The following is a 16,126-nucleotide window of genomic DNA, read 5'->3' as shown; positions in this document are numbered from 1 at the left end:
ATATAAATCTTCAAAACAAAACAAAACAGCCTGAATAGTTAAGGCACACTTGGTGCACCTGGGTTGGAGTTCTAACTCTGGCTCTTTTTAAAGATTTATTTTATTTATTTGAAAGAGTTACAGAGAGAGAGAGGTCCTCCATCGCTGGTTCACTCCCCAGATGGCTGCAACAGCTGGAACTGTGCCGATCCGAAGCCAGGAGCTTCCTCCTGGTCTCCCACGTGGGTGCAGGGGTTCAAGGACCCAGGCCATATTAGAGAGCTTGATTGGAAGAGGGGCAGCCAGGACCAGAACCAGCGCCCATATGGGATTCTGGCGCTTCAGGCCCAGGGCTTTAACCTGCTGCGCCACATTGCTGGCCTCTAACTCTGGCTCCTACCTCCAGCTTTCCACTATTGTAGACACTGGGAGGTGGTAATGATGGCTCAAGTTTATGTTCCTGTCACGCACGTGGGAGACCTGGATGGTGTTCCTTGGTTTCTGGCTTCAGCCCAGCCCAATCCCAACCTTTATAGGGGTTTTGGGAGTGAAACAGTGGGAGCTCTCTCTGTATCTCTGCCTCTCAACTAAAAAAAAAAAAAAAAATACAATAAAATTTACACTTATTTATTAGAACACAAGCCTACTTGGTTTGAAAGGCTGAATCCTAACACAGTACGAGTTGTTTGGGCAGGACTGGTGAATTTGGATCAGAGGAGATCTTCCATAGCATGTCATGGAAAGGAACCTTACTCAATTCATGTTGCTCTCTTTAGCACAGTTGCTCAATAAAACCATTACCTTTAACATTTAAGAAGGTGGTTTAGTATATGTGCATATGAGTATCCATGTGTGTGCTACAAGTGGGAATTTATGTTACAGATGATCTTATCAAGAAGTCATTGGTTGTGTATCATGCTGTTCCTTATTCTGGTAATTTATTCAGTCAGTAAAAAGTAGAACACATAAAGTGTTTTAGTGAAGTAAGGGTGTCAGTGTGGTAGAAAAAAACAAAAACCCTTTGGCTTTTCCTTTAAATGTCATTCTAGATATAAATTTTGTTCTTGGATTTGAAAGCAGTGATTGGCAAAGTCATAAAAAATAATTGTCTTGAAAAAGCACATCAGAGTTAGTTCCTAGTTTTAAAAAAATGTATTTGTTGTTGCTTTCCTGTGTAAGAATTTGTGTTAAATATGTAATCACCATGATGTTATTTTTAAAATCAAAATCATTAACACCTTGTACCATGTGAAACATTTGCTTTATATCAGGATTATTAAATATCTTTTAAACATGCTAACCTTATGTATTCTATGGCATTATGTCATAATCAAATTGGAATTTATAGTATTAGGGTTGAACCTGTGATAAAAAGAAAAAAAAAAACCTCAAGTTTCCTGATGGAAAGAATTTTGTCAAGACCAAAACCAATACGAATATAAGTACAAAATTGTATTTTAGTTTTGTTCTCTTTATTTATTTTTTTGACAGGCAGAGTTAGATAGTGAGAGAGAGACAGAGACAGAGAGAAAGGTCTTCCTTTTTCCGTTGGTTCACTCCCCAAATGGCTGCTACTGGCGATGCTGCGCCAATCCAAAGCCAGGAGCCAGGTGCTTCCTCCCAGTCTCTCATGCGGGTGGGTGCAGGACCTAAGCACTTGGGCCATCCTCCACTGCCTTCTTGGGCCACAGCAGAGAGCTGGACTGGAAGAGGAGTCCCCAGCCAGGACTAGAACCCTGGGTGCCAGCGCCGCAGGCAGAGGATTAGCCTAGTGAGCCGTGGCGCCGGGCAGTTTTGTTCTTAGATTGTACAGTTGAGCTTTTCATTGTGTTGAGAATATTATCTGTATGTTCTCATCTTTCTGCCATTTTTGACTGTACAGAAGGTATTCAGACTTTTTATATCATAATAATAATAATAAACCTGTAAGGTTGAGCCCTAAGTTGAGGTCTTTTCATAATTTTGTTAAATCTTTGTGGTAAGAATCTAAGTCCATAGCTATATTTTTTGTGTGTGTGTGTTTTAGCTTCTCTGTATTGGAGTATGGTTAAAAATTTTTGCAGATTGTGATTTTAAAAAGTTCTAATAGATTCTCATTGTGCACTGCTTAAATTTCTTTAAAGCCAGACTTGCAGATTTGAATGTCACATAGCTAAGTCTCTGATACTGTAATAGATCAGCTCAGCTGAGCTCCGAGCTAGTTTAATGAAGTCAGATAATACTGTATTCTAAAGAGAATTAACATCTGAAATGTAGTTGCATAATTATGTCATTATCAGTAGGAATGCATAATGGTTCAATCACTTACGCTGTATTCTTTCAGAGCTTAAATTTGTCATGTCATTTGGATTGTATATGGGTTGAATTTTCTTGTATGACTTTCCTTCCCACTTCTCCACAGTGCTCTGGGATCCTTGGATATTTATGATTAGACAGGAAACCAGAATGCTGTTCTCCAGCTCAGCTTAGTTTCTGTTTTCTAATTTCACCTGGTGTGTTTTGTTATTTGCAGAAAGCTTACCTTTAAAATAGGTCCGTGTAGAAGAAACGTGTATTAGACTACCCTCTCTGAGATGTTGCTGAGTTACTGGTTGCTTTGGGCTGCAGGTGATTTAAACTTAACTAGAAGTGGCCTAAATAACTGCTTTTCTATCATGTGGTAAAAGGCTGTTTTCTTACAATTTCAGTTCATTGCAGACTGATAGTCTGTAAAATACAATAAAGATGCTGAGGCCATATGCTTAAATGTTTGCTCTCCACGTCTGTACTTAACTTCATTGTATACTGGTAACAAATACTTTGCAGACTGGCAGCAGTCCATGGACCATGCTTTTGGGTAGCATGGACTTAAACCACACAGGTGTTTATTATTTTACTTAACAAGGAATCTGGATTTGGTTTCAAGGTGGGCTCGGTTTGCTTGTCCTTTCCCCTTATGGTTACACAGTGACTACGATACCTTTAAATAGTGTCCTCTTCCCCTGCTTCCCGCCCCCCATATCTGAAGCAGAAAGGAAGGAGAAAGGTGGAAAAAGGGGGATTTTTTTTCTTTTTGCTCTATTTTCTGTATTATTGGGAAATAAAAATTTTCCTAGTGACTCCTCTGCCACTTGGCATCCTCAGAAAACTTCCTTTCATATCTTTTCATATAAAAGATATGACACAGCTACATCAGTTGTTGGCAGAGAGAAACAATGGATTACCGTACTGGCTCACACTAGTTTTGGTTCCCCACCATGCTTGCCCAGCCTCCAGAAGAAAATAGGGACTTTGTTAGGAGGGAGAGATGGCTGGGTATGTTACTAATGGTGCCTGCCATGTTGAGAAGAGAGCTCAGGCTGAGCGTCTTAGACACTGTGTTAGCTTACTTTATTGTTAGACACTCAAGAAATGTGTAGGAAGGTGAGGAGAAAATGTATTTACATTTGAAACTCTATGTCCTTGACATTGGACTATGGCTGCTTTTGATGAGTCTGGAATTTGCCATTGGGTACTACTGCTGTGCAGTATTACTGTGGGCTAGAGTGGAGTTAGGTTCAACCGTGACTTAATTACTAGCCAGGCTTTAATTAGTCTGAGAAAACAAAAAATTATTCTTGTTTGTTTCTACAACCTTTTTTGTATAATACATATTTTTAGAGCTTTTCAATAATGTTTCATTTTGAGAAGCTACACAGTATGTATTTTAAGCAGTGATGTATCCCCCCCCATATTACTTTCGCAAGTGTATTAGAAAATTGAAATGATTTGGCATGTTAAGACATGTTTCATTCATCAACTTGTGGGTATTTCTCATGATACTTCATTTGAACAACTGGGACTTGTTATTTTGTTATGTTACTGCCTGCGTTTATCACTTACTTCTTTTAGGTAGGAAGAAAGGAGGAATTCTTTAAAAGTACATCTACTTGCTCATAATAGCAAGCTCATTTTACCTCCTGTATTGATATCCCAGCAGATAATACATGTAAGCATTGCTTTGCTGAAATCATTCTGCAGTTAACAATTTCAAATTAGAAATTTACACATGTGTATTTAAAAATCCTTTTCCAACAGTTATTTAAGTGAATATTTGGGTTTTAAGTAAATAGCACCTCAGTTTGAGTCTGTATAGTGTTGGCATCAGATTATAGATACTCAGCTGGTCCCTGATTGGTGATGTTCTTGACTTCGGGGTCTCTGGGAGAGAGTATGCAGGTTCCATGGGAAGACTGTGAGACTCTGTGTCAGGAACCCGGTTACCTGAGCCATCTCTGCTTCCTCTCATGGTCTGCAGTACAGGAAGCTGGAGTCAGAGCCAGAGCTAGAGATTGAATTCAAGTGCTACGAGGTGGGATACAGGCATCTTAGCCACTGGGCTAAAATGCTGGCTTCCGTTTCCAGTGTTTTAAAACTGACTGGGAATGACTTCAGCTGCATTGCAGAGAAGGCAGCTTCAGACGTTAGTCTCTGTAAATACATTGAAAAATAAGCAGAAACTCTTACAGCCAACTTTGTCAGAACTCTGGAAAAGAGTCTAAGGTTTATAGCAACCAAGCAAACATTTTCATCACCACAAAAAGAAAACCCTGTAAGCTTTAGCTCTCACTTCCCTACTCATGCTTGCCAGCATCCTCCTTGCTCCTGCCCTGTGCTCATCACTACTGTATTTCTAGACTTCTCTCTCCTGGACAGTTCATAGAAATGGAGTCATGTAACTTGTAGTCTTTTGTGAATGACTTCTTTCACTTAATGGAATGTTTTTAGGGTTCTTCTATGCTGTGGCATGTATGAGATCAGTGCTTCTCTCTCTTTGTGGTAGAATATTATTTCATTGTGTGGTTACATCACATTTTGTTTAGCCATTCACTATTCACATTTCTATATAATAAGCACCAAAATACTTGCAGCCTAAATTGACAAAATAGACCATGTACCAGTAATAGTTGGAGATTTTAATGCCCCACTTTAACTAATGGATAGAAGCAGACAGATCATCAGTAGGGACATAGAAGACTTAAACAACACTGTAATCAGTTAGAGCTAAGAAACATCTGTAGCACCCTTCACCTAACAACAGATTACATGTGTTCTTAAGTGCAGTGGGCCATGCTCCAGGATAGACCATATGCTAGACCACAAAACAGATCTGAATAAACTTAAAAGGGTAGAAATAATACAGATTATGTTCTCTGATGATATAGATTGAAATTACAAGTCAGTAACAGTAAGAAATTTAAGGAACCCACAAATAGATGAATAATAATCAACACACTCCTAAATAGCTAATAAATCAGAAGAAATCAGAAGGAAAATCAGAAAATATTTATGAGATGAAGATGAAGTCATAATATACCAAAATATGTGCATTGTAGCTAAGGTAGTGTTTATAGGGAATTTTATATCTGTAAATGCCTACATTATGAGGGAAGGAAGGTTTCAAAACCTATCTTAAGACACTGGAACAAAGAGCAATCTATACCTATAGCAAATAATAGGAAGGAAATAATAAAGATTAGACATCAGTGAATGAGATAGAGGATAGAAAACAGAAGAGGAACTCAGTGAAATCTAAAGCTAATTGTTTGAAAAGTAATAAAATTGGCATTTATTTTAGATTAACAAAATGCAAAGACAGATTATTGAATTAGAAATGAAGCAAGGGGCATTATTGAATTTAAAAAAACAGAAGATTTGGAAGTATTACAGTGAATAATTTTATGCCAACAAATTAGATAACTTAGACAAGATGGACAAATTCTTAGACTGAAATTGCTGAAACTGACTCAAGAAGAAATGGAATATCGGAATAGGCTCATAACAAGAGAATTAATCAGTAATCAGAAAACTCAAAAAGTAAGTTTAGACCCGGATGGAACTCTGCCCATCATTTAAAGAAGAGTTAATGCCAGTTCTTCATGTACATGTATACACACAAGATAAAGCAGTACTTCCCAACTCCTGAGGTCACTATTACCCAGATACTAAGACCAAAGAAACCATAAGCAACTACAAATCAGTATCTCTTACGAATATGGATGTTAAAATTCTTAAAAAATGACTATGAACAGATTCAGCCATATATAAAAAATTGTAAAACATAACCAATTGGGATTATATCAAGAGTCTTAAGGCCAATTTAACATAAACCATCAGTTACTGTAATCTATTAGATCAGTAAAATGAAAAACAAAAATCACAGTCATCTCAGTTGCAGAAAAATCTCATACCGTTCTGTGATACAAACACTCAAACCGGGACTATAAGGCAGCTTTCTCAACCTGGGGAAAGGCACCTTGGTATAAACATTTTTGTTTATTTATTTAGATTTATTTGAAAGGCTTAGCCAGAGAGAGTGCATGTGCACATGTAAATGCCCACAGAAGTGGAGACTGGGCCATGCCCAAGCTAGGAGCTGAGAACTCTATATCTGGGTCCTTGTGTGGCTGGCAGGGACCCGAATATTTGAGCCATCAACTGCTGCCTCCTATGGTGCACATTAGCAGGAAGCTGGTTAGGAAGCAGAGTGGGGGCTTGAAATCAAACACTGTGCTATGGGATGCAGGTGTCACAGGTGGCATTTTTTTTTAATTTTTTTTTTTTTTTTTTTGACAAGCAGAGTGGACAGTGAGAGAGAGAGACAGAGAGAAAAGTCTTCCTTTTGCCGTTGGTTCACCCTCCAATGGCCGCCGCACTGCGGCCGGCGCACCACGCTGATCCAATGGCAGGAGCCAGGTGCTTCTCCTGGTCTCCCATGGGGTGCAGGGCCCAAGCACTTGGGCCATCCTCCACTGCACTCCCTGGCCACAGCAGAGAGCTGGCCTGGAAGAGGGGTAACCAGGACAGAATCCAGCACCCGGACCGGGACTAGAACCTGGTGTGCTGGCGCCGCAAGGCGGAGGATTAGCCTAGTGAGCCGCGGCGCCGGCCCACAGATGGCATCTTAACTGCTGCACCAAAATGCCCTGTTCCCAAGTGTATAACTGTTATTTTAGTGGTTGCTTTTATCTTTATGGTGTTTTTTGTAAACATAGTTTTTAAGATTTTATTATTTATTTATTTGAGAGGCAGAGTTACGGACACAGAGAAAGGTCTTCTGTCTGCTGGTTCATTCCCCAAAAGGCTTCAACAGTTGAAGTTGTGCCCATCTGAAGTCAGGAGCCAGGAGCTTCTTCGTGTCTCCCATGAGGGTACAGTGGCCCAAACACTTGGGCCATCTTCCACTGTTTTCCCAGGCTATCAGCAGGGAGCTGGATTGGAAGTGGAGTAGCCAGGACTCTAGCTGGTGCCCATATGGGATGCCGGCGCTGTAGGCAGAAACTTACTGTGCTAGAGTGCTGGTCCCTACCTTATTACATTTAGTTGTCAAGTTATGTGACTTCATGTTTGGTGTAAGGACTTTGCTTCTGTTCTGATCTCTTCAATTTTGTGTTACTGTTGTCATGTACTTTTTTACTTCTGCCTATATTATAAAATCCACACTACATTGTTACAAGTTTTTGCTTAAATGGCCATCTTTTAAACAGCTGTGAATAATTAGAAAAGCCTTTTTACTCACACAGTCAACATTTCTAGTGTTCATTACTCCTTTTTGTAGATCTGTATTTCCATTTGGAATCATTTTCCTACTTCTGAAATACTTAACATTTTTTTGGTGCAAATCTTCTGCTGAGGAATTTCTTCAGCTTTTGTGTTCATCTGAAAAGGTCTTTATTTCTCATGCTCTGAAATGTGTTTTTCCTGAGTATAAAATTCTAGATTGACAGTTTTTCTTTTAATATTCTAATGGCGTTGATCCATTGTCTTTTAGCATGTATTGTTTGAAGGAAAAATCTGCTGCCATCCTTTCCCTTGTATGTAATGTGATTTTTTTCCTTTAGTGTAAAATTTAAAAATGATTATTTATTTGAAGCAAAGAGACAATCAACACACACAGAGATCTTCCATTTGCTGGTTCACTTCCCAAATGCCCTCAATAGCCAGGATTGGGTCAGGTTGAATCTGGGAGCTAGGAACTCAATTCAGGTTGCCATGTGGGTAACAGGGGCCCAGATAATCAGTCAGCAACCTCTGCCTCTCAGTGGTCTAATGCAGACCACTGCATTAGAAACTCGAATTGGAAATGGAGTTGGGACTGGAATCCGGACACTCTGATGTGGGGTGCAGTTGGCCCAAGTAGCATCTTAGCTGGTGTGCTGAATGCCTGCTCCTCCTGGATGCTTTTTAGGATTTTGTCTTTATCACTGGTTTTAGGAATGTTGTTAGACAGTATACCTTGGTGTAGTTTTCTTTGTATTTTTTGTGCTTTGGTAAGCTTTTTGGATTAATGGGCTACGGTTTTAATCAAACACTTTAAAACATTTCATACATTATTTTCTGCCTTAATCCTATCCCTTCATAGACCACACTTGTGTGTATATTAAGCCTTTTGAAATTTTCTCATTCATAATCTTGTTTTCTTGTTCCTTCAGCCCCCTCTATCCCTGTGTTTTATTGTAAATATTTGTTATTCCTAGGTCTTCAGGTTCATTTATCATTTCTCCTGCAATGCCTCCTTAGGTATCCTGCATCAGGTGTCCAGACATATGTGGGTCTGTTTGTGGGAACTTTATTCCATTGGTCGGTTTATGTGTATCTTCACCAGTCTTTGTTGCAGATAAGTGTTAATGATCTGGTAGGGTAAGAACTGCAGTTTTATTGTTCTTAAAGATTGTCTTAGCTATTCTGCATCCTTTGAATTTCCATATAAATTTCAGTTAGCCTGTCAATTTCAAATAAACTGCTGAGGGTTTGATTAAAATTCTGTTGAATCTATAGATTTTGGAAAGAATTGTCAGTTTATAATATTGAGCCTTTCAAATGTAAGCGTATAGTGTGTATACTTCCATTTATGTAAGTCTTTTAAAATTTCAGTAGTGCTTTACAGTTTTCAGTGTAGTATATACCATTTGCGCCGTTTGGGTTCATTAGTTGGCATTGGATGTCTTTTGGTGCTCTGGTAAACACTATGATTCAATTTTTTTTTTTTTAGTTGTTTGTTGCTTTGAATGTAAAAAATTTCCTTTTTAATATGTTGACCTTATGATCAGTAACATTTCTTGGTTCTAATGGTTTTTAGATTCCTTTGGTCTGTGTGTCCAGCTGTGTCATATGTAAAAAAATGACAGGTTTACTTCTACACTTGTAATCTTTATGATTCTTATTTGACTTTTCTTGCTTATTTTTCACTGTCTAGGATTTCCAGTGTAATATTGAGTAGATGTGATAGTTAACATCCTTTCTTCTGGCATTAGGGAAAAAGCATGCAGTATTTCACCATTAAAGGTGATACTGGCTTGTTGTTTGCCTTTGAAATTTAGCTTTTCTGATACTGTTACTGTCTTTTTGTGTGGCAATTTTTTTCTTTTATTGAGATGGCACGAATACTTTAATAATTCAAAACTGTTGTTTATTTGTCTAGTTTATATGTAAATTATTACTTGAAATAAGCACATTTAATAAGATTGACCTAATTTTAGCTCTTGAGTCCTGCTATCAGAGATGCCAGTTACTATCTTTATTTCAAATAAAATTCCTTTTTACTTGTCTAATTTCTCTCTGTATTTTGAAAAAATAATGCTTACACATGGTAAAAATTGAAACAATTCAAAACAGATTACAGGAAAAGTAAATCTTTACCGGTTCATACTTCCAGTATTCTGAGGCAACTTGTTACCAAGTGGGTTTTTTTTTTTTTTTTTTTTTGATGGAGGGTAGCCTTCTGTATTTTACTGTGCTTGAAAGTTTAAATAGACATTTGAGCATGCAATCCAGAGATTCTCCAGCTTCTCATACCTTTAGTTTTTGCTTTCTATGTGGAAAAGCATTCGTATTTTGTAAAGAATAGGTAATTTGTTTGTTACTAGCATTTATAACAAGAGGGTATTAACTGATTCAACTAATATTTGCTAAAGGTCTGTTATATTTTGGGGAGTGTTCCATGTTCTGAGAAATAGCAATGAAGAGTTTTTCATGGAGCATTTATTTTGTTGCAGGTAGGGGTGGGACAAGAATTAAAAATTGATTTTATTGTGAATGATGAATATATATTCAATCCTAGAGAGAAGTGTACAGGGAGGCTAGGAAATGCTGAGATTCAGATAATAGGGGTGATAGTTGAAAATAGGATATAGCAGGTTGGGCATTTGTCACAGCAGTTGAGATGCCCCTTGGGAAACCTGCATCTCATATTGAAGTGCCTAGTTTGAATTTTTAAACATGTGATACATTTATACTAACATATTAACTTCTATTGGAAGATAGGCTACTGTGATGTGAGAGACGAGGGAGCAGGGTGTCTCTCCCTTCTCTGCATTTCATTCTGGGTATTTCCTTGGGAGTAGAGCTGTCTTACTCAGAAATGGATAGTAAGTGGATGTGTAATCATATTTTATTAAAAATACCATGATAAGGAAGAAGATTTCCTGTGAAAGTAAGGGTGATTTGAGTGGCAAATGGGTAGGAGATGAAAGCTGTTATCAAATCTGGTAAGACATTGTGCTACTTTTTAAAATCATCAACAAGGCTGTTTGTCTGTCTTACACGAAACTAAAACCATCAATAACTCCCTTCCAGTGTGTGTCAGTTAAGTCTTTGAGAAAAGCTTCAGCTTTTTGAATAAAACAGTGTGTCAGAGTGAAGGTTTGATGCTCACTGCCTTTGCTATGCTATTGACTCTCCATCACCTCCATGTGAACCACCAATTCAGGTTTCTCTCACAAAAGTGAGAAGTCACAGGTCCTTCCATTAAGTACTGGAGGAAACTTCTAAATGAGGCCTTAATGAAATTGGAAAAGATAGAAGTAATTTAATTCCTTACCTGGGTCTCTGATTCTGTGCACCAAACCAGTTGACACTGATAGCTATTGAGGGTTAATCTTGATTATTGTTAGTTTATTGAGTGTTCTGTGGTATAAACTTGCTTTGGTTTCAGCTTTTTGTACTTGTACATTTGGAGAGTGGGTGTGAGTAATGCCTGCCAAAGGTAAAAGGTCAACTTGGAATTGAATATAAAATATTTGTTATAAGACAAGTATTACAGGGGTAGGTGTTAGGTACAAGGCTTAAGACACTGCTTGGGACACCCATATCCCATATGTGTGCCTGGGTTGAAATCCCAGCTCTGTTTTTTTTTTTTTTTTTTTTTAAGATTTATTTTATTTATTTGAAAGAATTACAGAGGGAGGTAGAGACAGAGAAAAGAGGTCTTCCATCCGCTGGTCACTTCCCAGATGCCCGAAATGACTGGAGCTGCGCTGATCCAAAGCCAGGAGCCAGGAGCTTCTTCTCCCACATGGGTGCAGGGGCCCAAGGACCTGGGCCATCTTCTGCTGCTTTCCCAGGCCATAGCAGAGAGCTGGATTGGAAGAGGAGCAGCTGGGACTAGAACCGGCACCCATATGGGATGCCGGCGCCTCAGGCCAGGGTGTTAACCCACTGCACCACAGCACTGGCCCCTCAGCTCTATTTTTGATTCCAGTTTCCTCCTAATGCATACCTTTGGAGGTTGCAGATGATACCTCAAGTACTTTGGTCCCTGCCATGATGGGTGACTCAGATAGAGGTCCAGACTCCTGGCTTTGGTCAGGCCCAGCCTTGGCTGTTGTGAACATTTGGGAGTGAACCAGCAGATGAGAGATCTCTCTCTCCCTCTTCTCTCTGTCTTTCATATAAATAAACTTTTTTTTTAAAGATTTATTTTATTTTTTTGAAATACAGAGTTACAGGGGCTGGTGCTGTGGCATAGCAGGTAAAACAGCTGGCTGCAGTACCCGCATTCCATATGGGTGCTAGTTCGTGTCCTAGCTGCTCCACTTCTGATCCAGCTCTCTGCTATGGCCTGGGAAAGCAGTGGAACATGGCCCAAGTGTTTGGGCCCCTGCACCCGTGTGGTAGAACTGGAAGAAGCTCCTGGCTCCTGGCTTCGGATCAGCCCAGCTCCAGCCACTGCAACCATTTAGGGAGTGAACCAGCAGATAAAGGATGCCTCTCTCTCTCTGTCACTCTGTCTTTCAAAGAAATAAATCTTTAAGAAAAGATTTATTCAGTTGAAAGGCAGAGGAGTGAGTGAGTGAGAGAGAGAGATTGATTGATTGATTGATTGATTGATCTTTCACTTGCTGGTTCATTCCCCAGATGGCCACAACAGCCAGTGCTGTGTTAGGCTGCCAGGTACTCCGTCCTGATCTCTCACCTGAGTCACTAGGGCCAAAGCACTTGGGCTGTCCTCTACTGCCTTCCCAAGTGCTTTAGCAGGGAACTGGATCTGAAGGAGCAGCTAGCACTCAAACCACCATTGCTCAGATATGGGATTCCAGTGTCACAAGAAGTGGCTTAACCTGCTGTACCACAACACAGGCCTCAAAATATTTTAATGTGAAATGTAAATATTTAAGTTTTCAAGAAGTTAAATACGATAATAGGAACCCAGATACTAGAATTGTTGATTTTTTTTCTTTGATACATGTAATATTCTGGTATGCTTTCAGGCAGTTAGAACTGTTTCCAGAGATTGAGTAGAATTGTTAGGTTTATCACTGATGTACCCGTCTACAAGATTGCCACAGTTGTTTCTTGTGAACTTTGTCATTCAGGGGCTGAAAATACATTTTTGAATTTTCTGAATGACTTTCAGAGCTTCCCCTATCTAGTGTATAACTTTTCTTGCTACCTAGCTTTTACTTAACAGTGTTTATTAATTGTTTAATATAGTGGAGTTAAAGAAGATGGAATTGAGAGTAAGTGACATTCACGATAAGCCAGTAGTAGCTGTGATTGTTTGCTGGAGGATAGGTGGACAATTTACAAATGGATTAGAATTTTAAAGTTATCTGCTGATTTTAATGTAAATGACAGACTACTCCAGTAGTATGAATTATGTAGTCACAACTGGGTAGAACTGATGAAAAAGTTGCTTGCAATGTATCACAAATATACCTGCTTTTAAAAATTATTTTCCACAGATAAGTTGGAATCTGTGTTTTGTGCTTTACAAGTTATTAGCCGCTGTTACCAAACAGTAGTCTCTCTGAGGTGTGAGGTTTTTGTTTTGTGGATATTCTCAAAGGACTATATGAGGAAATTTTGAAATAAAGGGTCAGATTAACTTTAAAAAAAAAAAACCTACTTGGCCTACTTGGAAAGAAATAAACAACTACAGGCTACAGTTTTTGCTTTTCTGGAATGCCAAATTTCAGCTCTGAGCAAATTCTTCAGCAGAGCAATAAACCTTTGAAAATTGCTTTATAATGGAAATACTGACAGACCATTAACTATAGTGGTGCAAATGCACTGCTATGACATACATAAGGTTGTCCCAAGTTGCTAAATACAATAAACCATATTGGGCAGTGTACATCCTGTGGAAGCCTATATGGGTGTATACTGTTTGTCATGCCACCTGATTATTAATGGGAAAGCTCAAACATAACGCCTTTGACATGCAGGAGAAGTATCATTTTAGAAGGAAAGAGTGGTTCAGGCTCTGGTGATGCTGATAGCTCATTTTATATTTGCCACACTGGAAAAGGCCCAGGGTAAATTTAACATGATGCATTTAATCACCATTCCAATTACAGTGCCACTGAAGCAGATCAATGTTTTCTTACTACCAATTCATTGGAACTTCTAGGTCATAAAGTATCATTATTAGGCATATTGGAAAGTCTCAGCCCAATGGAAATGTGGATTCTGGGATTTTCCAATTGCTTTGAAATAGTAACCGAGGCTGCCTGGATGTACATTTTCCACATGTAAAATGAAAACTGGAATTTAAAGGGATTGATATGACAAAGTGAGAATCCTATAATGCTCCAGGGAAGGATGAAGCAGAGTGTTTGCATCTGAAAGTAAAATAGGGAGAATGATGGAAAGGGGTTGGTACTCCATAGCAGCCTACCTAATGACTAATGTCTTTGGTATTAGTAACTGTTGGCCGGCGCTGCGGCTCAAAAGGCTAATCCTCTGCCTTGTGGCGCTGGCACACCGGGTTCTAGTCCCGGTCGGGGCGCCGGATTCTGTCCTGGTTGCCCCTCTTCCAGGCCAGCTGTCTGCTGTGGCCAGGGAGTGCAGTGGAGGATGGCCCAAGTGCTTGAGCCCTGCACCCCATGGGAGACCAGGATAAGTACCTGGCTCCTGCCATCGGATCAGCGCGGTGCGCCGGCCGCAGCGCGCTGGCTGTGGCGGCCATTGGAGGGTGAACCAACGGCAAAAGGAAGACCTTTCTCTCTGTCTCTCTCTCTCACTGTCCACTCTGCCTGTCAAAAATAAAAATAAAAATAAATAAATAAATTAGTAACTGCTGTAAGGCTGCCTTGTTTTTGGCTGTATTCACAGCATCCAGCACAGTCCATGGCACATAAATATTTATTGGATTTACTGGTGCTGTTTGTAAGAAAATTATTTAGGGTTGTATTGTGAAGCACCATGCTAAATGCATGTTAGGTATTTTGTGTTTTGTGTGTGTGTGTGTGTGTCCCCATCCATATAATACATCTACATACATAGCAGCTTGAATTAATTCATAAAAGATTTATTTATTTGAGAGGTAGAGTTACATAGAGAAGTTGAAAGAGAGAGAGATATCTTCCATCTGCTGGTTCGCTCCCCAAATGGCTGCAACATCTGGAGTTGAGTTGATTTGAAGCCAGGAGCCAGAAGCTTCTTCCAGGTTTCCCACATGAGTGCAGGGCCCAAATGCTTGCCAGGCCATAAGCAGAGAGCTGGATTGGAGGAGGAGCAGCCGGGATGCATACTAGCACCTATATGGGATTCCACAGGTGGAGTTTTAGCCTACTGTGCCACAGAGCTGGCCTTAAAAGATTTATTAAAGGCACTAGAGATTTAATTTGGTATGCTGGTATCATGAATTATTGCAAATATTGAATATTTTGGGTGGAATTATATCATGTGGAATATAAGTGTGTAGTGAAAAAGGTGTGACAGCATAGGTAGGTTGTAAATAAGTTATATACTTCTGTATTCTGAAATCAGTGCTAATTGGACCTGGCTTGTATGTTCTGTTTGACCTTTTTTTTTTTTTTTAAAAATAAAAAACCCTGTATTTCTAAAATAGTACCTTTCTTTGGCTATTTATAAATAGCCACTTGTGACACATTCACGCACATGCACACACCCCTGGTGAAATGAATGGTGAGTTTTCTTAGGCATTTTGGATCTTTGGGAAATGGAAATCAGCACAGTATTGACCCAATCACGTCTTACCTTGGTGAAACAAAAGAAACGCTAGTATATGTCTTGGGGACTAGTATTGACTTTTGTCCATAGTTTACTGGGAAGCTGTTACCAGGACAGTTTGGGGAAGGACAGGAGTTTCTTTGTGTGTTTGTGTGTGTGTGTGTGTGTGGTATATTCATAGAGTTGTATTAATAGAAGGTGCCTTAGAAATTATTTAGTTTATCCCTGTCTTTTTGTATTTGAATCCCAGCTGTACCCTTTATTAGTTATCTTGTCTCTCTGAGTCTTGATTTCTTATACATAAAATGGATTATATACATAAAATCTTCATAAGATGTTTATAGTTAAGTCAGATGTACAAGGTACCTACCATTTTTTTTTAAAAGATAATTTATTTGAAAGAGCTGGAGGGAGAAGGAGAGAGGCAGAGGAGGAGAGAGAGTGATCGATCTTTCATGCTGGTTTACTTCCCACCCCAGCAAAGGCAAGGGGTGGGCCAGGTCAAAGCCAGGAGTTTAATCTGGTTCTCCCATGTGTGGAGGGTCCAAACACTTGGGCCATCTGCTGCTTTTCCCAGGCCAGTAGCAGGGAGCTGGATCAGAAGTGGATTAGCCGGGACATGAACCAGTGCACTTATGGGATGCCAGCATCACAGGCAAGGGTTTAACTCACTATGCCACAAAGCTGGCCCTAGCTAGCATGTATCTTACTTGTAGTAATATGCAAGTGCTCAGTAAATGTTAAATATTATGGCATATCTCCAATGTGATCTATGATACATATATAAAAGCCAAAAGAAATAGAAAAATTATAGGGAACTCCAAATTAAAAATACTATATGTTGTATGCCCGTAAGTGTATGCCCGTAAGTGGAGAGATTTTTTTTTTAAATGTAGTATAATAAATAAAAAATATACTTTTAAAAAATAAAATT

At 39.2% G+C, this 16,126-nt stretch overlaps 1 protein-coding gene across 2 annotated transcripts in view; it reads left to right on the top strand.

Moving 5' to 3' along the window:
* Positions 1-16,126, top strand: part of ZFAND3 (zinc finger AN1-type containing 3) — a 330,833-nt gene that overhangs the window by 75,338 nt on the left and 239,369 nt on the right. The window lies entirely within an intron of this gene.

This window comes from Oryctolagus cuniculus, chromosome 5, assembly GCF_051225735.1.
Source record: "Oryctolagus cuniculus isolate XC-2025 breed Fujian yellow rabbit chromosome 5, ASM5122573v1, whole genome shotgun sequence".
Taxonomy (NCBI): domain Eukaryota; kingdom Metazoa; phylum Chordata; class Mammalia; order Lagomorpha; family Leporidae; genus Oryctolagus; species Oryctolagus cuniculus.
This window is presented reverse-complemented; position numbering and strand designations above follow the sequence as displayed.